Below are 22,205 nucleotides of genomic sequence, written 5' to 3' on the forward strand. Positions count from 1 at the left end.
CAGAGTCTCGGTTTGTTGCCCAGGCTAGAGTGAGTGCCGTGGCGTCAGCCTAGCTCACAGCAACTTCAAACTCCTGGGCTCGAGTGATCCTTCTGCCTCAGCCTCCAGGGTAGCTGGGACTGCAGGCATGCGCCACCATGCCCCGCTAATTTTTTATATATATATCAGTTGGCCAATTAATTTCTTTCTATTTATAGTAGAGACGGGGTCTCGCTCTTGCTCAGGCTGGTTTTGAACTCCTGACCTTGAGCAATCCGCCCGCCTCGGCCTCCCAAGAGCTAGGATTACAGGCGTGAGCCACAGCGCCCGGCCGGATTCATTATTTTTAAAAAGTGTCTCTTATCTCTATTATTGCATTTTCTTTTCTCTCTCTTTTCAAGCAGATGATGGGAGTCCAAGTATTAAGGTGACATGTGTTGCCCGTGCCCCCCTCCCCCCCCCCGTGTTCTTATTCATTTACCTCTCATGTTGTTCCAGCATATTGTGGGGGCACCAATGTTAAGGTCGGGTGCGTTGCCCTCTCCCAGCCTCCCCCCTCGGGTCAGAGCTTCAAGTGCGCCCATCCCCCAGTCGGTGCGTACCCACCCCATTCCTAATGGATGTGTATGCCCATCCCCTCCCCCCACCCGCCCGACACCCACCCGAAGAAGGTGATTCCTCTGTGTCCACTTAGGTGTCCATCGGTTCGTACCCATTTGCTGGTGAGCGCGAGCACGTGGTGCTCGTGTGTCCATTCTTGGGATACTTGGCTTACTGGAACGGGTTCCAGCTCTGGCCAGGAGAACCACGAGAGGTGCCCCCTCACCGCTGCTCCTCATAGCCGAATAGCACTCCGTGGTGTCCACGCGCCACATTTTATTTACCCACTCGTGGGTCGATGGGCACTCGGGTGGCTTCCAGGTCTTTGCGATTGTGACTTGTGCCCTGACACTAACCCTAACCCTTACCCAGCCCGTCTCCTCCACGGCCCCTGCCTGACTGACTCCTTCCCGCCCGGCCTATCACCTGTCACCGTCCTCTGCCCCTGCCTGACACGCTCGTCCCCGCCCGGGCCGTCACCGTCCTCGGCCCCTGCCTGACGGGGCTCCTCCGTCGCCTGGGCCTTCCAAGGGCTTGGTGTGGACGCTGGTTCCAGGACGCCCTCCCAGGAACCCGGTAGCAGGGCGGCCGCAGCGTCTCGTGCAACCCAACCGTCCGCCGGCTGGCCGCCTTCGCTAAGTGGCCTGCGGGGGACGTGCTCCCGCTGTGCCGTGGGGGCCCAGCCTGGTGTCTTCTCTGAGGCCCCGCGGCTGCCGCTCCCCGCAAGGGGATAGCCGAGGAGGTGGGGACCGCCTCCTCATGGGGACGTATACCCAGCTCTCCACGTCGGATTCCGGGGCTCTCTGTCCTGCCAGAAGGCCCAGCTGGCCTGCGGGTCCTTAGAGTGGCAAAAACATCCGAAAACTGAGATTGAGGGTCCGGTGGGTGTCTGCACTTTTGTGCTGGGCACCCCAGGGAGGCCCGGGGGCTGGCTGGACAACGTGGTCTGCTGGGCTGGGGGGGGGGGTTTGGAGGAGCAACTGATGCCCTTTGCACTTTGGGTAGCAAGTGTCTGAGGTGTCTCTGGGCCCTGTGCCATGTGGGGGCGGGGGCGGGGGCGGGGTGGGAGGAGGAGGAGGAGGAGGAGGAGGAGGAGGAGGAGGAGGAGGAGGAGGTGGGAAGGGCCGTGGCCTGCAGTGGTGTTCCCCGGGGTGGCACAGCATGTGGCTTCTTCCACAGGCTGCTTGGCCTGGGCTCCCTGCACCTGGGCCTTTGGAGGACTGGCCCTGTGCTTGCCAACACTTCCTGCAGGGACCCAGAGCTGGGAGGTTGCATCTCTCAGCCCTGGGTCGGGCAGAGCCCCAGCGGGCCATGCCCACAACCTCTCTCAGCAGGGGTCCCCCAGAAGGCTCCTTTGGGACCAGGATTCTCTTGCGGGTGACTCTTTAAGGTCTGGCCCCTGGATGGAGGGGCACCAGGAGTAGAGGAGCAGGAAGGGGAAGGGGGTGGCCATGCGAGGGGACACTTTCAGGCCAAGTCCCAGCTTCAGTCTGATCCTCCTGGGAACCCCGGGGTGGACATCACACCTCCTGGTTGCCCCGCTCTGAGACAAGGAGCCGGGCTTCGCATTCCCACAGCAGCCAGTCGTGGGCTGAGGACACCTGGGGCGTTGGGAACTCCCTGGCTTCTCCTTGGCTTAACATCTGGAGCTGCTTGTGAATTGTGCCGCCACACACACCCGAGTGCAGGTGTCTTCTGCACAGACTGCGGGCCTCGCTCTTCTGAGTGCCGCTAGCTCGCGACCCACCCACGGGTGAACCTGGTCAGGGTACTTTCTCTCAGGGGCAGACTCTGATCCGGGCGGGCTACCGGTGTCTCTGTTTGCTCCTTTCTTTCTTCCACTTCGGGAAAGGCTTCCTTACTGGGTGTGGAAATCTCCTATGCCTTTCCTCGCCTATTCTGTCAGCTCTAAAATTCTCTTTCGGTTGCCACCCTCACAGATGGATTAGGAAACTCTTTGCGGTGCACTCATTAGTGAAATGACCTCAATGACGCTGGAATCCAATATCTAATGGCCGATTTTTAGCGAGTCCACACGCCAGGGTGGTTGGGGTCCAGTGCAGCCCCGGCCAGGCCCAGGCCCCTTGGACTGGGCCACAGGAGGACACAGAGGAGGGTCCCGGCCCCCACGGTAGCGGTGCGGGCAGTTCTCCAAGGGCTTGGGTGTTTTCCAGAGGGAGGAGATGGAGGGGACTGATTTCTTCAGCGCCCCACAAACCACGCCACCCCACCCCACCCCACCCATGGGACACATCCCGAGAGAGAGAGAGACGCCCCATACACTGGCTCCCCTCCCCCGTGCGCTGTGCCCCAGCCCTGGCCCGGGGGAATAGGCGGCCGCCGGGCCACAGGGTGGGGGGCGCAGCTGAAAGGGGTTGTGGGGGAGGGCCGCCCCTGGCTGGGGTCAAAGGGCGAGCGCCCCGCCCCTCCCGCCCGTGCGCAGTCTGCGGCCCCGGCGCGCTGGGGGTGGGGGGCGGGGAGGTGAAGGAGGCCAGGCGAGGAGAGGAGGGGGGCTTGAAGGTCTCCACCTTGGCGGGTCCAGCCGTGGAGGCGCATCTTGTGTGAGTGTGAGTGAGTGAGTGAGTGTGAGTGTGAGTGTGTGTGTGTACAGAGACAGCCCCCAACCCCGGCCCGCCCCGCCTGTCACCCCCCGTCCCTCGGAGCCCGCGGGACCCGGCCGGCGAACTCAACAGGCCCGACCCGGCGCGGGGCCTGGGGCGGGAGGAGGCGGCGGGGAAGCGCAGAGAGGCTCGGCTTCTTGAGCGGGGCAGGGGCGCCCTCCGCCGTCCACGGCCACACCACCCCGAACGCGCCCGATCCCGTCTGGTCTCGGAAGCTAAGCAGGGTCGGGCCTGGTTAGAACTTGGATGGGAGACCGCCCGGGAATACCGGGTGCCGTAGGCTTCTTCTTTTTTTTTTTTGCCTCTGGTTCTGTCGCGTTTCTGGGAGTGCGGGGGCGGCCCGGGGTGGGGGTGACCCCCACCCTCAGCGCCCGCCGCGGTGCCTGGCGCCCCAGCCCGCGCCGTTGGGCCTCCTCTTGTCCCGAGCCGTGACACCGCCGCCACGCGGCAGCATGCGTGGCTTCTGGACAGTCAGGTCTCAGACCAAAGGTCTGCTCTGTGGGAGCCGACACGCTGGAGGAAACCTTGAGAGTCTGAGAGGGGAGGGAGTTCCAGAAGAAGGCCAGGATGTCATTTTGAGGGAGTATGTGACCAGAACTCCTCCCGTTGCTTTTGGGGTTCTATGGGCTACACGTAGGAATCTTTGGTGGTGGCACCTGATGTTCGGGGATCCGGAGTCACACCCAGACCTGCTCCACAGGCCTCCTTTTACTTTTCTCTTCGGATTCATTTTTTTTTTTTTTTTTTTTTGAGACAGAGTCTCGGTTTGTTGCCCAGGCTAGAGTGAGTGCCGTGGCGTCAGCCTAGCTCACAGCAACTTCAAACTCCTGGGCTCGAGTGATCCTTCTGCCTCAGCCTCCAGGGTAGCTGGGACTGCAGGCATGCGCCACCATGCCCCGCTAATTTTTTATATATATATCAGTTGGCCAATTAATTTCTTTCTATTTATAGTAGAGACGGGGTCTCGCTCTTGCTCAGGCTGGTTTTGAACTCCTGACCTTGAGCAATCCGCCCGCCTCGGCCTCCCAAGAGCTAGGATTACAGGCGTGAGCCACAGCGCCCGGCCGGATTCATTATTTTTAAAAAGTGTCTCTTATCTCTATTATTGCATTTTCTTTTCTCTCTCTTTTCAAGCAGATGATGGGAGTCCAAGTATTAAGGTGACATGTGTTGCCCGTGCCCCCCTCCCCCCCCCCGTGTTCTTATTCATTTACCTCTCATGTTGTTCCAGCATATTGTGGGGGCACCAATGTTAAGGTCGGGTGCGTTGCCCTCTCCCAGCCTCCCCCCTCGGGTCAGAGCTTCAAGTGCGCCCATCCCCCAGTCGGTGCGTACCCACCCCATTCCTAATGGATGTGTATGCCCATCCCCTCCCCCCACCCGCCCGACACCCACCCGAAGAAGGTGATTCCTCTGTGTCCACTTAGGTGTCCATCGGTTCGTACCCATTTGCTGGTGAGCGCGAGCACGTGGTGCTCGTGTGTCCATTCTTGGGATACTTGGCTTACTGGAACGGGTTCCAGCTCTGGCCAGGAGAACCACGAGAGGTGCCCCCTCACCGCTGCTCCTCATAGCCGAATAGCACTCCGTGGTGTCCACGCGCCACATTTTATTTACCCACTCGTGGGTCGATGGGCACTCGGGTGGCTTCCAGGTCTTTGCGATTGTGACTTGTGCCCTGACACTAACCCTAACCCTTACCCAGCCCGTCTCCTCCACGGCCCCTGCCTGACTGACTCCTTCCCGCCCGGCCTATCACCTGTCACCGTCCTCTGCCCCTGCCTGACACGCTCGTCCCCGCCCGGGCCGTCACCGTCCTCGGCCCCTGCCTGACGGGGCTCCTCCGTCGCCTGGGCCTTCCAAGGGCTTGGTGTGGACGCTGGTTCCAGGACGCCCTCCCAGGAACCCGGTAGCAGGGCGGCCGCAGCGTCTCGTGCAACCCAACCGTCCGCCGGCTGGCCGCCTTCGCTAAGTGGCCTGCGGGGGACGTGCTCCCGCTGTGCCGTGGGGGCCCAGCCTGGTGTCTTCTCTGAGGCCCCGCGGCTGCCGCTCCCCGCAAGGGGATAGCCGAGGAGGTGGGGACCGCCTCCTCATGGGGACGTATACCCAGCTCTCCACGTCGGATTCCGGGGCTCTCTGTCCTGCCAGAAGGCCCAGCTGGCCTGCGGGTCCTTAGAGTGGCAAAAACATCCGAAAACTGAGATTGAGGGTCCGGTGGGTGTCTGCACTTTTGTGCTGGGCACCCCAGGGAGGCCCGGGGGCTGGCTGGACAACGTGGTCTGCTGGGCTGGGGGGGGGGGTTTGGAGGAGCAACTGATGCCCTTTGCACTTTGGGTAGCAAGTGTCTGAGGTGTCTCTGGGCCCTGTGCCATGTGGGGGCGGGGGCGGGGGCGGGGTGGGAGGAGGAGGAGGAGGAGGAGGAGGAGGAGGAGGAGGAGGAGGAGGAGGTGGGAAGGGCCGTGGCCTGCAGTGGTGTTCCCCGGGGTGGCACAGCATGTGGCTTCTTCCACAGGCTGCTTGGCCTGGGCTCCCTGCACCTGGGCCTTTGGAGGACTGGCCCTGTGCTTGCCAACACTTCCTGCAGGGACCCAGAGCTGGGAGGTTGCATCTCTCAGCCCTGGGTCGGGCAGAGCCCCAGCGGGCCATGCCCACAACCTCTCTCAGCAGGGGTCCCCCAGAAGGCTCCTTTGGGACCAGGATTCTCTTGCGGGTGACTCTTTAAGGTCTGGCCCCTGGATGGAGGGGCACCAGGAGTAGAGGAGCAGGAAGGGGAAGGGGGTGGCCATGCGAGGGGACACTTTCAGGCCAAGTCCCAGCTTCAGTCTGATCCTCCTGGGAACCCCGGGGTGGACATCACACCTCCTGGTTGCCCCGCTCTGAGACAAGGAGCCGGGCTTCGCATTCCCACAGCAGCCAGTCGTGGGCTGAGGACACCTGGGGCGTTGGGAACTCCCTGGCTTCTCCTTGGTTTAACATCTGGAGCTGCTTGTGAATTGTGCCGCCACACACACCCGAGTGCAGGTGTCTTCTGCACAGACTGCGGGCCTCGCTCTTCTGAGTGCCGCTAGCTCGCGACCCACCCACGGGTGAACCTGGTCAGGGTACTTTCTCTCAGGGGCAGACTCTGATCCGGGCGGGCTACCGGTGTCTCTGTTTGCTCCTTTCTTTCTTCCACTTCGGGAAAGGCTTCCTTACTGGGTGTGGAAATCTCCTATGCCTTTCCTCGCCTATTCTGTCAGCTCTAAAATTCTCTTTCGGTTGCCACCCTCACAGATGGATTAGGAAACTCTTTGCGGTGCACTCATTAGTGAAATGACCTCAATGACGCTGGAATCCAATATCTAATGGCCGATTTTTAGCGAGTCCACACGCCAGGGTGGTTGGGGTCCAGTGCAGCCCCGGCCAGGCCCAGGCCCCTTGGACTGGGCCACAGGAGGACACAGAGGAGGGTCCCGGCCCCCACGGTAGCGGTGCGGGCAGTTCTCCAAGGGCTTGGGTGTTTTCCAGAGGGAGGAGATGGAGGGGACTGATTTCTTCCGCGCCCCACAAACCACACCACCCCACCCATGGGACACATCCCGAGAGAGAGAGACGCCCCATACACTGGCTCCCCTCCCCCGTGCGCTGTGCCCCAGCCCTGGCCCGGGGGAATAGGCGGCCGCCGGGCCACAGGGTGGGGGGCGCAGCTGAAAGGGGTTGTGGGGGAGGGCCGCCCCTGGCTGGGGTCAAAGGGCGAGCGCCCCGCCCCTCCCGCCCGTGCGCAGTCTGCGGCCCCGGCGCGCTGGGGGTGGGGGGCGGGGAGGTGAAGGAGGCCAGGCGAGGAGAGGAGGGGGGCTTGAAGGTCTCCACCTTGGCGGGTCCAGCCGTGGAGGCGCATCTTGTGTGAGTGTGAGTGAGTGAGTGAGTGTGAGTGTGAGTGTGTGTGTGTACAGAGACAGCCCCCAACCCCGGCCCGCCGCTCCCTGCCCGCCCCGCCTGTCACCCCCCGTCCCTCGGAGCCCGCGGGACCCGGCCGGCGAACTCAACAGGCCCGACCCGGCGCGGGGCCTGGGGCGGGAGGAGGCGGCGGGGAAGCGCAGAGAGGCTCGGCTTCTTGAGCGGGGCAGGGGCGCCCTCCGCCGTCCACGGCCACACCACCCCGAACGCGCCCGATCCCGTCTGGTCTCGGAAGCTAAGCAGGGTCGGGCCTGGTTAGAACTTGGATGGGAGACCGCCCGGTGTATACCGGGTGCCGTAGGCTTCTTCTTTTCTTTTTTTGCCTCTGGTTCTGTCGCGTTTCTGGGAGTGCGGGGGCGGCCCGGGGTGGGGGTGACCCCCACCCTCAGCGCCCGCCGCGGTGCCTGGCGCCCCAGCCCGCACCGTTGGGCCTCCTCTTGTCCCGAGCCGTGACACCGCCGCCACGCGGCAGCATGCGTGGCTTCTGGACAGTCAGGTCTCAGACCAAAGGTCTGCTCTGTGGGAGCCGACACGCTGGAGGAAACCTTGAGAGTCTGAGAGGGGAGGGAGTTCCAGAAGAAGGCCAGGATGTCATTTTGAGGGAGTATGTGACCAGAACTCCTCCCGTTGCTTTTGGGGTTCTATGGGCTACACGTAGGAATCTTTGGTGGTGGCACCTGATGTTCGGGGATCCGGAGTCACACCCAGACCTGCTCCACAGGCCTCCTTTTACTTTTCTCTTCGGATTCATTTTTTTTTTTTTTTTTTTGAGACAGAGTCTCGGTTTGTTGCCCAGGCTAGAGTGAGTGCCGTGGCGTCAGCCTAGCTCACAGCAACTTCAAACTCCTGGGCTCGAGTGATCCTTCTGCCTCAGCCTCCAGGGTAGCTGGGACTGCAGGCATGCGCCACCATGCCCCGCTAATTTTTTATATATATATCAGTTGGCCAATTAATTTCTTTCTATTTATAGTAGAGACGGGGTCTCGCTCTTGCTCAGGCTGGTTTTGAACTCCTGACCTTGAGCAATCCGCCCGCCTCGGCCTCCCAAGAGCTAGGATTACAGGCGTGAGCCACAGCGCCCGGCCGGATTCATTATTTTTAAAAAGTGTCTCTTATCTCTATTATTGCATTTTCTTTTCTCTCTCTTTTCAAGCAGATGATGGGAGTCCAAGTATTAAGGTGACATGTGTTGCCCGTGCCCCCCTCCCCCCCCCGTGTTCTTATTCATTTACCTCTCATGTTGTTCCAGCATATTGTGGGGGCACCAATGTTAAGGTCGGGTGCGTTGCCCTCTCCCAGCCTCCCCCCTCGGGTCAGAGCTTCAAGTGCGCCCATCCCCCAGTCGGTGCGTACCCACCCCATTCCTAATGGATGTGTATGCCCATCCCCTCCCCCCACCCGCCCGACACCCACCCGAAGAAGGTGATTCCTCTGTGTCCACTTAGGTGTCCATCGGTTCGTACCCATTTGCTGGTGAGCGCGAGCACGTGGTGCTCGTGTGTCCATTCTTGGGATACTTGGCTTACTGGAACGGGTTCCAGCTCTGGCCAGGAGAACCACGAGAGGTGCCCCCTCACCGCTGCTCCTCATAGCCGAATAGCACTCCGTGGTGTCCACGCGCCACATTTTATTTACCCACTCGTGGGTCGATGGGCACTCGGGTGGCTTCCAGGTCTTTGCGATTGTGACTTGTGCCCTGACACTAACCCTAACCCTTACCCAGCCCGTCTCCTCCACGGCCCCTGCCTGACTGACTCCTTCCCGCCCGGCCTATCACCTGTCACCGTCCTCTGCCCCTGCCTGACACGCTCGTCCCCGCCCGGGCCGTCACCGTCCTCGGCCCCTGCCTGACGGGGCTCCTCCGTCGCCTGGGCCTTCCAAGGGCTTGGTGTGGACGCTGGTTCCAGGACGCCCTCCCAGGAACCCGGTAGCAGGGCGGCCGCAGCGTCTCGTGCAACCCAACCGTCCGCCGGCTGGCCGCCGTCGCTAAGTGGCCTGCGGGGGACGTGCTCCCGCTGTGCCGTGGGGGCCCAGCCTGGTGTCTTCTCTGAGGCCCCGCGGCTGCCGCTCCCCGCAAGGGGATAGCCGCGGAGGTGGGGACCGCCTCCTCATGGGGACGTATACCCAGCTCTCCACGTCGGATTCCGGGGCTCTCTGTCCTGCCAGAAGGCCCAGCTGGCCTGCGGGTCCTTAGAGTGGCAAAAACATCCGAAAACTGAGATTGAGGGTCCGGTGGGTGTCTGCACTTTTGTGCTGGGCACCCCAGGGAGGCCCGGGGGCTGGCTGGACAACGTGGTCTGCTGGGCTGGGGGGGGGGTTTGGAGGAGCAACTGATGCCCTTTGCACTTTGGGTAGCAAGTGTCTGAGGTGTCTCTGGGCCCTGTGCCATGTGGGGGCGGGGGCGGGGTGGGAGGAGGAGGAGGAGGAGGAGGAGGAGGAGGAGGAGGTGGGAAGGGCCGTGGCCTGCAGTGGTGTTCCCCGGGGTGGCACAGCATGTGGCTTCTTCCACAGGCTGCTTGGCCTGGGCTCCCTGCACCTGGGCCTTTGGAGGACTGGCCCTGTGCTTGCCAACACTTCCTGCAGGGACCCAGAGCTGGGAGGTTGCATCTCTCAGCCCTGGGTCGGGCAGAGCCCCAGCGGGCCATGCCCACAACCTCTCTCAGCAGGGGTCCCCCAGAAGGCTCCTTTGGGACCAGGATTCTCTTGCGGGTGACTCTTTAAGGTCTGGCCCCTGGATGGAGGGGCACCAGGAGTAGAGGAGCAGGAAGGGGAAGGGGGTGGCCATGCGAGGGGACACTTTCAGGCCAAGTCCCAGCTTCAGTCTGATCCTCCTGGGAACCCCGGGGTGGACATCACACCTCCTGGTTGCCCCGCTCTGAGACAAGGAGCCGGGCTTCGCATTCCCACAGCAGCCAGTCGTGGGCTGAGGACACCTGGGGCGTTGGGAACTCCCTGGCTTCTCCTTGGTTTAACATCTGGAGCTGCTTGTGAATTGTGCCGCCACACACACCCGAGTGCAGGTGTCTTCTGCACAGACTGCGGGCCTCGCTCTTCTGAGTGCCGCTAGCTCGCGACCCACCCACTGGTGAACCTGGTCAGGGTACTTTCTCTCAGGGGCAGACTCTGATCCGGGCGGGCTACCGGTGTCTCTGTTTGCTCCTTTCTTTCTTCCACTTCGGGAAAGGCTTCCTTACTGGGTGTGGAAATCTCCTATGCCTTTCCTCGCCTATTCTGTCAGCTCTAAAATTCTCTTTCGGTTGCCACCCTCACAGATGGATTAGGAAACTCTTTGCGGTGCACTCATTAGTGAAATGACCTCAATGACGCTGGAATCCAATATCTAATGGCCGATTTTTAGCGAGTCCACACGCCAGGGTGGTTGGGGTCCAGTGCAGCCCCGGCCAGGCCCAGGCCCCTTGGACTGGGCCACAGGAGGACACAGAGGAGGGTCCCGGCCCCCACGGTAGCGGTGCGGGCAGTTCTCCAAGGGCTTGGGTGTTTTCCAGAGGGAGGAGATGGAGGGGACTGATTTCTTCAGCGCCCCACAAACCACGCCACCCCACCCCACCCATGGGACACATCCCGAGAGAGAGAGACGCCCCATACACTGGCTCCCCTCCCCCGTGCGCTGTGCCCCAGCCCTGGCCCGGGGGAATAGGCGGCCGCCGGGCCACAGGGTGGGGGGCGCAGCTGAAAGGGGTTGTGGGGGAGGGCCGCCCCTGGCTGGGGTCAAAGGGCGAGCGCCCCGCCCCTCCCGCCCGTGCGCAGTCTGCGGCCCCGGCGCGCTGGGGGTGGGGGGCGGGGAGGTGAAGGAGGCCAGGCGAGGAGAGGAGGGGGGCTTGAAGGTCTCCACCTTGGCGGGTCCAGCCGTGGAGGCGCATCTTGTGTGAGTGTGAGTGAGTGAGTGAGTGTGAGTGTGAGTGTGTGTGTGTACAGAGACAGCCCCCAACCCCGGCCCGCCGCTCCCTGCCCGCCCCGCCTGTCACCCCCCGTCCCTCGGAGCCCGCGGGACCCGGCCGGCGAACTCAACAGGCCCGACCCGGCGCGGGGCCTGGGGCGGGAGGAGGCGGCGGGGAAGCGCAGAGAGGCTCGGCTTCTTGAGCGGGGCAGGGGCGCCCTCCGCCGTCCACGGCCACACCACCCCGAACGCGCCCGATCCCGTCTGGTCTCGGAAGCTAAGCAGGGTCGGGCCTGGTTAGAACTTGGATGGGAGACCGCCCGGGAATACCGGGTGCCGTAGGCTTCTTCTTTTTTTTTTTTGCCTCTGGTTCTGTCGCGTTTCTGGGAGTGCGGGGGCGGCCCGGGGTGGGGGTGACCCCCACCCTCAGCGCCCGCCGCGGTGCCTGGCGCCCCAGCCCGCGCCGTTGGGCCTCCTCTTGTCCCGAGCCGTGACACCGCCGCCACGCGGCAGCATGCGTGGCTTCTGGACAGTCAGGTCTCAGACCAAAGGTCTGCTCTGTGGGAGCCGACACGCTGGAGGAAACCTTGAGAGTCTGAGAGGGGAGGGAGTTCCAGAAGAAGGCCAGGATGTCATTTTGAGGGAGTATGTGACCAGAACTCCTCCCGTTGCTTTTGGGGTTCTATGGGCTACACGTAGGAATCTTTGGTGGTGGCACCTGATGTTCGGGGATCCGGAGTCACACCCAGACCTGCTCCACAGGCCTCCTTTTACTTTTCTCTTCGGATTCATTTTTTTTTTTTTTTTTTTTTTGAGACAGAGTCTCGGTTTGTTGCCCAGGCTAGAGTGAGTGCCGTGGCGTCAGCCTAGCTCACAGCAACTTCAAACTCCTGGGCTCGAGTGATCCTTCTGCCTCAGCCTCCAGGGTAGCTGGGACTGCAGGCATGCGCCACCATGCCCCGCTAATTTTTTATATATATATCAGTTGGCCAATTAATTTCTTTCTATTTATAGTAGAGACGGGGTCTCGCTCTTGCTCAGGCTGGTTTTGAACTCCTGACCTTGAGCAATCCGCCCGCCTCGGCCTCCCAAGAGCTAGGATTACAGGCGTGAGCCACAGCGCCCGGCCGGATTCATTATTTTTAAAAAGTGTCTCTTATCTCTATTATTGCATTTTCTTTTCTCTCTCTTTTCAAGCAGATGATGGGAGTCCAAGTATTAAGGTGACATGTGTTGCCCGTGCCCCCCTCCCCCCCCCGTGTTCTTATTCATTTACCTCTCATGTTGTTCCAGCATATTGTGGGGGCACCAATGTTAAGGTCGGGTGCGTTGCCCTCTCCCAGCCTCCCCCCTCGGGTCAGAGCTTCAAGTGCGCCCATCCCCCAGTCGGTGCGTACCCACCCCATTCCTAATGGATGTGTATGCCCATCCCCTCCCCCCACCCGCCCGACACCCACCCGAAGAAGGTGATTCCTCTGTGTCCACTTAGGTGTCCATCGGTTCGTACCCATTTGCTGGTGAGCGCGAGCACGTGGTGCTCGTGTGTCCATTCTTGGGATACTTGGCTTACTGGAACGGGTTCCAGCTCTGGCCAGGAGAACCACGAGAGGTGCCCCCTCACCGCTGCTCCTCATAGCCGAATAGCACTCCGTGGTGTCCACGCGCCACATTTTATTTACCCACTCGTGGGTCGATGGGCACTCGGGTGGCTTCCAGGTCTTTGCGATTGTGACTTGTGCCCTGACACTAACCCTAACCCTTACCCAGCCCGTCTCCTCCACGGCCCCTGCCTGACTGACTCCTTCCCGCCCGGCCTATCACCTGTCACCGTCCTCTGCCCCTGCCTGACACGCTCGTCCCCGCCCGGGCCGTCACCGTCCTCGGCCCCTGCCTGACGGGGCTCCTCCGTCGCCTGGGCCTTCCAAGGGCTTGGTGTGGACGCTGGTTCCAGGACGCCCTCCCAGGAACCCGGTAGCAGGGCGGCCGCAGCGTCTCGTGCAACCCAACCGTCCGCCGGCTGGCCGCCTTCGCTAAGTGGCCTGCGGGGGACGTGCTCCCGCTGTGCCGTGGGGGCCCAGCCTGGTGTCTTCTCTGAGGCCCCGCGGCTGCCGCTCCCCGCAAGGGGATAGCCGCGGAGGTGGGGACCGCCTCCTCATGGGGACGTACACCCAGCTCTCCACGTCGGATTCCGGGGCTCTCTGTCCTGCCAGAAGGCCCAGCTGGCCTGCGGGTCCTTAGAGTGGCAAAAACATCCGAAAACTGAGATTGAGGGTCCGGTGGGTGTCTGCACTTTTGTGCTGGGCACCCCAGGGAGGCCCGGGGGCTGGCTGGACAACGTGGTCTGCTGGGCTGGGGGGGGGGTTTGGAGGAGCAACTGATGCCCTTTGCACTTTGGGTAGCAAGTGTCTGAGGTGTCTCTGGGCCCTGTGCCATGTGGGGGCGGGGGCGGGGTGGGAGGAGGAGGAGGAGGAGGAGGAGGAGGAGGAGGAGGTGGGAAGGGCCGTGGCCTGCAGTGGTGTTCCCCGGGGTGGCATAGCATGTGGCTTCTTCCACGGGATGCTTGGCCTGGGCTCCCTGCACCTGGGCCTTTGGAGGACTGGCCCTGTGCTTGCCAACACTTCCTGCAGGGACCCAGAGCTGGGAGGTTGCATCTCTCAGCCCTGGGTCGGGCAGAGCCCCAGCGGGCCATGCCCACAACCTCTCTCAGCAGGGGTCCCCCAGAAGGCTCCTTTGGGACCAGGATTCTCTTGCGGGTGACTCTTTAAGGTCTGGCCCCTGGATGGAGGGGCACCAGGAGTAGAGGAGCAGGAAGGGGAAGGGGGTGGCCATGCGAGGGGACACTTTCAGGCCAAGTCCCAGCTTCAGTCTGATCCTCCTGGGAACCCCGGGGTGGACATCACACCTCCTGGTTGCCCCGCTCTGAGACAAGGAGCCGGGCTTCGCATTCCCACAGCAGCCAGTCGTGGGCTGAGGACACCTGGGGCGTTGGGAACTCCCTGGCTTCTCCTTGGTTTAACATCTGGAGCTGCTTGTGAATTGTGCCGCCACACACACCCGAGTGCAGGTGTCTTCTGCACAGACTGCGGGCCTCGCTCTTCTGAGTGCCGCTAGCTCGCGACCCACCCACTGGTGAACCTGGTCAGGGTACTTTCTCTCAGGGGCAGACTCTGATCCGGGCGGGCTACCGGTGTCTCTGTTTGCTCCTTTCTTTCTTCCACTTCGGGAAAGGCTTCCTTACTGGGTGTGGAAATCTCCTATGCCTTTCCTCGCCTATTCTGTCAGCTCTAAAATTCTCTTTCGGTTGCCACCCTCACAGATGGATTAGGAAACTCTTTGCGGTGCACTCATTAGTGAAATGACCTCAATGACGCTGGAATCCAATATCTAATGGCCGATTTTTAGCGAGTCCACACGCCAGGGTGGTTGGGGTCCAGTGCAGCCCCGGCCAGGCCCAGGCCCCTTGGACTGGGCCACAGGAGGACACAGAGGAGGGTCCCGGCCCCCACGGTAGCGGTGCGGGCAGTTCTCCAAGGGCTTGGGTGTTTTCCAGAGGGAGGAGATGGAGGGGACTGATTTCTTCAGCGCCCCACAAACCACGCCACCCCACCCCACCCATGGGACACATCCCGAGAGAGAGAGACGCCCCATACACTGGCTCCCCTCCCCCGTGCGCTGTGCCCCAGCCCTGGCCCGGGGGAATAGGCGGCCGCCGGGCCACAGGGTGGGGGGCGCAGCTGAAAGGGGTTGTGGGGGAGGGCCGCCCCTGGCTGGGGTCAAAGGGCGAGCGCCCCGCCCCTCCCGCCCGTGCGCAGTCTGCGGCCCCGGCGCGCTGGGGGTGGGGGGCGGGGAGGTGAAGGAGGCCAGGCGAGGAGAGGAGGGGGGCTTGAAGGTCTCCACCTGGGCGGGTCCAGCCGTGGAGGCGCATCTTGTGTGAGTGTGAGTGAGTGAGTGAGTGTGAGTGTGAGTGTGTGTGTGTACAGAGACAGCCCCCAACCCCGGCCCGCCGCTCCCTGCCCGCCCCGCCTGTCACCCCCCGTCCCTCGGAGCCCGCGGGACCCGGCCGGCGAACTCAACAGGCCCGACCCGGCGCGGGGCCTGGGGCGGGAGGAGGCGGCGGGGAAGCGCAGAGAGGCTCGGCTTCTTGAGCGGGGCAGGGGCGCCCTCCGCCGTCCACGGCCACACCACCCCGAACGCGCCCGATCCCGTCTGGTCTCGGAAGCTAAGCAGGGTCGGGCCTGGTTAGAACTTGGATGGGAGACCGCCCGGGAATACCGGGTGCCGTAGGCTTCTTCTTTTTTTTTTTTGCCTCTGGTTCTGTCGCGTTTCTGGGAGTGCGGGGGCGGCCCGGGGTGGGGGTGACCCCCACCCTCAGCGCCCGCCGCGGTGCCTGGCGCCCCAGCCCGCGCCGTTGGGCCTCCTCTTGTCCCGAGCCGTGACACCGCCGCCACGCGGCAGCATGCGTGGCTTCTGGACAGTCAGGTCTCAGACCAAAGGTCTGCTCTGTGGGAGCCGACACGCTGGAGGAAACCTTGAGAGTCTGAGAGGGGAGGGAGTTCCAGAAGAAGGCCAGGATGTCATTTTGAGGGAGTATGTGACCAGAACTCCTCCCGTTGCTTTTGGGGTTCTATGGGCTACACGTAGGAATCTTTGGTGGTGGCACCTGATGTTCGGGGATCCGGAGTCACACCCAGACCTGCTCCACAGGCCTCCTTTTACTTTTCTCTTCGGATTCATTTTTTTTTTTTTTTTTTTTTGAGACAGAGTCTCGGTTTGTTGCCCAGGCTAGAGTGAGTGCCGTGGCGTCAGCCTAGCTCACAGCAACTTCAAACTCCTGGGCTCGAGTGATCCTTCTGCCTCAGCCTCCAGGGTAGCTGGGACTGCAGGCATGCGCCACCATGCCCCGCTAATTTTTTATATATATATCAGTTGGCCAATTAATTTCTTTCTATTTATAGTAGAGACGGGGTCTCGCTCTTGCTCAGGCTGGTTTTGAACTCCTGACCTTGAGCAATCCGCCCGCCTCGGCCTCCCAAGAGCTAGGATTACAGGCGTGAGCCACAGCGCCCGGCCGGATTCATTATTTTTAAAAAGTGTCTCTTATCTCTATTATTGCATTTTCTTTTCTCTCTCTTTTCAAGCAGATGATGGGAGTCCAAGTATTAAGGTGACATGTGTTGCCCGTGCCCCCCTCCCCCCCCGTGTTCTTATTCATTTACCTCTCATGTTGTTCCAGCATATTGTGGGGGCACCAATGTTAAGGTCGGGTGCGTTGCCCTCTCCCAGCCTCCCCCCTCGGGTCAGAGCTTCAAGTGCGCCCATCCCCCAGTCGGTGCGTACCCACCCCATTCCTAATGGATGTGTATGCCCATCCCCTCCCCCCACCCGCCCGACACCCACCCGAAGAAGGTGATTCCTCTGTGTCCACTTAGGTGTCCATCGGTTCGTACCCATTTGCTGGTGAGCGCGAGCACGTGGTGCTCGTGTGTCCATTCTTGGGATACTTGGCTTACTGGAACGGGTTCCAGCTCTGGCCAGGAGAACCACGAGAGGTGCCCCCTCACCGCTGCTCCTCATAGCCGAATAGCACTCCGTGGTGTCCACGCGCCACATTTTATTTACCCACTCGTGGGTCGATGGGCACTCGGGTGGCTTCCAGGTCTTTGCGATTGTGACTTGTGCCCTGACACTAACCCTAACCCTTACCCAGCCCGTCTCCTCCACGGCCCCTGCCTGACTGACTCCTTCCCGCCCGGCCTATCACCTGTCACCGTCCTCTGCCCCTGCCTGACACGCTCGTCCCCGCCCGGGCCGTCACCGTCCTCGGCCCCTGCCTGACGGGGCTCCTCCGTCGCCTGGGCCTTCCAAGGGCTTGGTGTGGACGCTGGTTCCAGGACGCCCTCCCAGGAACCCGGTAGCAGGGCGGCCGCAGCGTCTCGTGCAACCCAACCGTCCGCCGGCTGGCCGCCGTCGCTAAGTGGCCTGCGGGGGACGTGCTCCCGCTGTGCCGTGGGGGCCCAGCCTGGTGTCTTCTCTGAGGCCCCGCGGCTGCCGCTCCCCGCAAGGGGATAGCCGCGGAGGTGGGGACCGCCTCCTCATGGGGACGTACACCCAGCTCTCCACGTCGGATTCCGGGGCTCTCTGTCCTGCCAGAAGGCCCAGCTGGCCTGCGGGTCCTTAGAGTGGCAAAAACATCCGAAAACTGAGATTGAGGGTCCGGTGGGTGTCTGCACTTTTGTGCTGGGCACCCCAGGGAGGCCCGGGGGCTGGCTGGACAACGTGGTCTGCTGGGCTGGGGGGGGGGTTTGGAGGAGCAACTGATGCCCTTTGCACTTTGGGTAGCAAGTGTCTGAGGTGTCTCTGGGCCCTGTGCCATGTGGGGGCGGGGGCGGGGTGGGAGGAGGAGGAGGAGGAGGAGGAGGAGGAGGAGGAGGTGGGAAGGGCCGTGGCCTGCAGTGGTGTTCCCCGGGGTGGCATAGCATGTGGCTTCTTCCACGGGATGCTTGGCCTGGGCTCCCTGCACCTGGGCCTTTGGAGGACTGGCCCTGTGCTTGCCAACACTTCCTGCAGGGACCCAGAGCTGGGAGGTTGCATCTCTCAGCCCTGGGTCGGGCAGAGCCCCAGCGGGCCATGCCCACAACCTCTCTCAGCAGGGGTCCCCCAGAAGGCTCCTTTGGGACCAGGATTCTCTTGCGGGTGACTCTTTAAGGTCTGGCCCCTGGATGGAGGGGCACCAGGAGTAGAGGAGCAGGAAGGGGAAGGGGGTGGCCATGCGAGGGGACACTTTCAGGCCAAGTCCCAGCTTCAGTCTGATCCTCCTGGGAACCCCGGGGTGGACATCACACCTCCTGGTTGCCCCGCTCTGAGACAAGGAGCCGGGCTTCGCATTCCCACAGCAGCCAGTCGTGGGCTGAGGACACCTGGGGCGTTGGGAACTCCCTGGCTTCTCCTTGGTTTAACATCTGGAGCTGCTTGTGAATTGTGCCGCCACACACACCCGAGTGCAGGTGTCTTCTGCACAGACTGCGGGCCTCGCTCTTCTGAGTGCCGCTAGCTCGCGACCCACCCACTGGTGAACCTGGTCAGGGTACTTTCTCTCAGGGGCAGACTCTGATCCGGGCGGGCTACCGGTGTCTCTGTTTGCTCCTTTCTTTCTTCCACTTCGGGAAAGGCTTCCTTACTGGGTGTGGAAATCTCCTATGCCTTTCCTCGCCTATTCTGTCAGCTCTAAAATTCTCTTTCGGTTGCCACCCTCACAGATGGATTAGGAAACTCTTTGCGGTGCACTCATTAGTGAAATGACCTCAATGACGCTGGAATCCAATATCTAATGGCCGATTTTTAGCGAGTCCACACGCCAGGGTGGTTGGGGTCCAGTGCAGCCCCGGCCAGGCCCAGGCCCCTTGGACTGGGCCACAGGAGGACACAGAGGAGGGTCCCGGCCCCCACGGTAGCGGTGCGGGCAGTTCTCCAAGGGCTTGGGTGTTTTCCAGAGGGAGGAGATGGAGGGGACTGATTTCTTCAGCGCCCCACAAACCACGCCACCCCACCCCACCCATGGGACACATCCCGAGAGAGAGAGACGCCCCATACACTGGCTCCCCTCCCCCGTGCGCTGTGCCCCAGCCCTGGCCCGGGGGAATAGGCGGCCGCCGGGCCACAGGGTGGGGGGCGCAGCTGAAAGGGGTTGTGGGGGAGGGCCGCCCCTGGCTGGGGTCAAAGGGCGAGCGCCCCGCCCCTCCCGCCCGTGCGCAGTCTGCGGCCCCGGCGCGCTGGGGGTGGGGGGCGGGGAGGTGAAGGAGGCCAGGCGAGGAGAGGAGGGGGGCTTGAAGGTCTCCACCTGGGCGGGTCCAGCCGTGGAGGCGCATCTTGTGTGAGTGTGAGTGAGTGAGTGAGTGTGAGTGTGAGTGTGTGTGTGTACAGAGACAGCCCCCAACCCCGGCCCGCCGCTCCCTGCCCGCCCCGCCTGTCACCCCCCGTCCCTCGGAGCCCGCGGGACCCGGCCGGCGAACTCAACAGGCCCGACCCGGCGCGGGGCCTGGGGCGGGAGGAGGCGGCGGGGAAGCGCAGAGAGGCTCGGCTTCTTGAGCGGGGCAGGGGCGCCCTCCGCCGTCCACGGCCACACCACCCCGAACGCGCCCGATCCCGTCTGGTCTCGGAAGCTAAGCAGGGTCGGGCCTGGTTAGAACTTGGATGGGAGACCGCCCGGGAATACCGGGTGCCGTAGGCTTCTTCTTTTTTTTTTTTGCCTCTGGTTCTGTCGCGTTTCTGGGAGTGCGGGGGCGGCCCGGGGTGGGGGTGACCCCCACCCTCAGCGCCCGCCGCGGTGCCTGGCGCCCCAGCCCGCGCCGTTGGGCCTCCTCTTGTCCCGAGCCGTGACACCGCCGCCACGCGGCAGCATGCGTGGCTTCTGGACAGTCAGGTCTCAGACCAAAGGTCTGCTCTGTGGGAGCCGACACGCTGGAGGAAACCTTGAGAGTCTGAGAGGGGAGGGAGTTCCAGAAGAAGGCCAGGATGTCATTTTGAGGGAGTATGTGACCAGAACTCCTCCCGTTGCTTTTGGGGTTCTATGGGCTACACGTAGGAATCTTTGGTGGTGGCACCTGATGTTCGGGGATCCGGAGTCACACCCAGACCTGCTCCACAGGCCTCCTTTTACTTTTCTCTTCGGATTCATTTTTTTTTTTTTTTTTTTTGAGACAGAGTCTCGGTTTGTTGCCCAGGCTAGAGTGAGTGCCGTGGCGTCAGCCTAGCTCACAGCAACTTCAAACTCCTGGGCTCGAGTGATCCTTCTGCCTCAGCCTCCAGGGTAGCTGGGACTGCAGGCATGCGCCACCATGCCCCGCTAATTTTTTATATATATATCAGTTGGCCAATTAATTTCTTTCTATTTATAGTAGAGACGGGGTCTCGCTCTTGCTCAGGCTGGTTTTGAACTCCTGACCTTGAGCAATCCGCCCGCCTCGGCCTCCCAAGAGCTAGGATTACAGGCGTGAGCCACAGCGCCCGGCCGGATTCATTATTTTTAAAAAGTGTCTCTTATCTCTATTATTGCATTTTCTTTTCTCTCTCTTTTCAAGCAGATGATGGGAGTCCAAGTATTAAGGTGACATGTGTTGCCCGTGCCCCCCTCCCCCCCCGTGTTCTTATTCATTTACCTCTCATGTTGTTCCAGCATATTGTGGGGGCACCAATGTTAAGGTCGGGTGCGTTGCCCTCTCCCAGCCTCCCCCCTCGGGTCAGAGCTTCAAGTGCGCCCATCCCCCAGTCGGTGCGTACCCACCCCATTCCTAATGGATGTGTATGCCCATCCCCTCCCCCCACCCGCCCGACACCCACCCGAAGAAGGTGATTCCTCTGTGTCCACTTAGGTGTCCATCGGTTCGTACCCATTTGCTGGTGAGCGCGAGCACGTGGTGCTCGTGTGTCCATTCTTGGGATACTTGGCTTACTGGAACGGGTTCCAGCTCTGGCCAGGAGAACCACGAGAGGTGCCCCCTCACCGCTGCTCCTCATAGCCGAATAGCACTCCGTGGTGTCCACGCGCCACATTTTATTTACCCACTCGTGGGTCGATGGGCACTCGGGTGGCTTCCAGGTCTTTGCGATTGTGACTTGTGCCCTGACACTAACCCTAACCCTTACCCAGCCCGTCTCCTCCACGGCCCCTGCCTGACTGACTCCTTCCCGCCCGGCCTATCACCTGTCACCGTCCTCTGCCCCTGCCTGACACGCTCGTCCCCGCCCGGGCCGTCACCGTCCTCGGCCCCTGCCTGACGGGGCTCCTCCGTCGCCTGGGCCTTCCAAGGGCTTGGTGTGGACGCTGGTTCCAGGACGCCCTCCCAGGAACCCGGTAGCAGGGCGGCCGCAGCGTCTCGTGCAACCCAACCGTCCGCCGGCTGGCCGCCGTCGCTAAGTGGCCTGCGGGGGACGTGCTCCCGCTGTGCCGTGGGGGCCCAGCCTGGTGTCTTCTCTGAGGCCCCGCGGCTGCCGCTCCCCGCAAGGGGATAGCCGCGGAGGTGGGGACCGCCTCCTCATGGGGACGTACACCCAGCTCTCCACGTCGGATTCCGGGGCTCTCTGTCCTGCCAGAAGGCCCAGCTGGCCTGCGGGTCCTTAGAGTGGCAAAAACATCCGAAAACTGAGATTGAGGGTCCGGTGGGTGTCTGCACTTTTGTGCTGGGCACCCCAGGGAGGCCCGGGGGCCGGCTGGACAACGTGGTCTGCTGGGCTGGGGGGGGGGTTTGGAGGAGCAACTGATGCCCTTTGCACTTTGGGTAGCAAGTGTCTGAGGTGTCTCTGGGCCCTGTGCCATGTGGGGGCGGGGGCGGGGTGGGAGGAGGAGGAGGAGGAGGAGGAGGAGGAGGAGGAGGTGGGAAGGGCCGTGGCCTGCAGTGGTGTTCCCCGGGGTGGCATAGCATGTGGCTTCTTCCACGGGATGCTTGGCCTGGGCTCCCTGCACCTGGGCCTTTGGAGGACTGGCCCTGTGCTTGCCAACACTTCCTGCAGGGACCCAGAGCTGGGAGGTTGCATCTCTCAGCCCTGGGTCGGGCAGAGCCCCAGCGGGCCATGCCCACAACCTCTCTCAGCAGGGGTCCCCCAGAAGGCTCCTTTGGGACCAGGATTCTCTTGCGGGTGACTCTTTAAGGTCTGGCCCCTGGATGGAGGGGCACCAGGAGTAGAGGAGCAGGAAGGGGAAGGGGGTGGCCATGCGAGGGGACACTTTCAGGCCAAGTCCCAGCTTCAGTCTGATCCTCCTGGGAACCCCGGGGTGGACATCACACCTCCTGGTTGCCCCGCTCTGAGACAAGGAGCCGGGCTTCGCATTCCCACAGCAGCCAGTCGTGGGCTGAGGACACCTGGGGCGTTGGGAACTCCCTGGCTTCTCCTTGGTTTAACATCTGGAGCTGCTTGTGAATTGTGCCGCCACACACACCCGAGTGCAGGTGTCTTCTGCACAGACTGCGGGCCTCGCTCTTCTGAGTGCCGCTAGCTCGCGACCCACCCACTGGTGAACCTGGTCAGGGTACTTTCTCTCAGGGGCAGACTCTGATCCGGGCGGGCTACCGGTGTCTCTGTTTGCTCCTTTCTTTCTTCCACTTCGGGAAAGGCTTCCTTACTGGGTGTGGAAATCTCCTATGCCTTTCCTCGCCTATTCTGTCAGCTCTAAAATT

The 22,205-nt window shown here is 62.3% G+C and overlaps 5 pseudogenes; all 5 read left to right on the top strand.

Annotated features, from left to right (window-relative positions):
• The first annotated feature begins 3,364 nt into the window (after positions 1-3,364).
• On the top strand, positions 3,365-3,483 carry LOC142868313 (uncharacterized; annotated as a pseudogene).
• A 3,837-nt stretch (positions 3,484-7,320) lies between these two features.
• LOC142868351 (uncharacterized) lies at positions 7,321-7,440 on the top strand (annotated as a pseudogene).
• A 3,820-nt stretch (positions 7,441-11,260) lies between these two features.
• On the top strand, positions 11,261-11,379 carry LOC142868314 (uncharacterized; annotated as a pseudogene).
• A 3,823-nt stretch (positions 11,380-15,202) lies between these two features.
• On the top strand, positions 15,203-15,321 carry LOC142868316 (uncharacterized; annotated as a pseudogene).
• A 3,821-nt stretch (positions 15,322-19,142) lies between these two features.
• On the top strand, positions 19,143-19,261 carry LOC142868317 (uncharacterized; annotated as a pseudogene).
• The last annotated feature ends 2,944 nt before the right edge of the window (positions 19,262-22,205 follow it).

Source organism: Microcebus murinus, unplaced genomic scaffold (genome assembly GCF_040939455.1).
Source record: "Microcebus murinus isolate Inina unplaced genomic scaffold, M.murinus_Inina_mat1.0 scaf029_hap2_Mmur4.0, whole genome shotgun sequence".
NCBI lineage: Eukaryota > Metazoa > Chordata > Mammalia > Primates > Cheirogaleidae > Microcebus > Microcebus murinus.